Source organism: Penaeus japonicus, unplaced genomic scaffold (genome assembly GCF_977035675.1).
Source record: "Penaeus japonicus unplaced genomic scaffold, GWHDUDI00000001_assembly GWHDUDI00000021, whole genome shotgun sequence".
In the NCBI taxonomy this organism is placed as follows: Eukaryota; Metazoa; Arthropoda; class Malacostraca; order Decapoda; family Penaeidae; genus Penaeus; species Penaeus japonicus.
The window spans coordinates 26913889-26914136 of NW_028234423.1; the positions used below are offsets into that span (position 1 = coordinate 26913889).

The 248-nt window shown below is 41.5% G+C and overlaps 1 pseudogene; it reads left to right on the top strand.

The window, feature by feature from the left end:
* The first annotated feature begins 216 nt into the window (after nucleotides 1-216).
* The window catches only part of LOC147469538 (uncharacterized), an 812-nt pseudogene continuing 780 nt past the window's right edge, over nucleotides 217-248 (top strand).

Consider the following 248-nt stretch of genomic DNA (forward strand, 5'->3'; position numbering starts at 1 on the left):
ACGGCCACATAAAAACCTTGGAATGACCTCAGACGACATGACATAAATGCACTCAATGTGTCCTAACCGCACATTACAGCTCATGTCCTGCCTAAAGATAAAGGATTGTAATTGAAGGGCCTTCTGTTTGCGATATATTCAAGGTCAATCCTTACTCCTTCTTTACAGAAATTATGTTTATTATGCAAGAGGACATGGCCATTCTATTCTCAATCCATGACTGTTGTGTTTGCGCACCACCTCGAGTC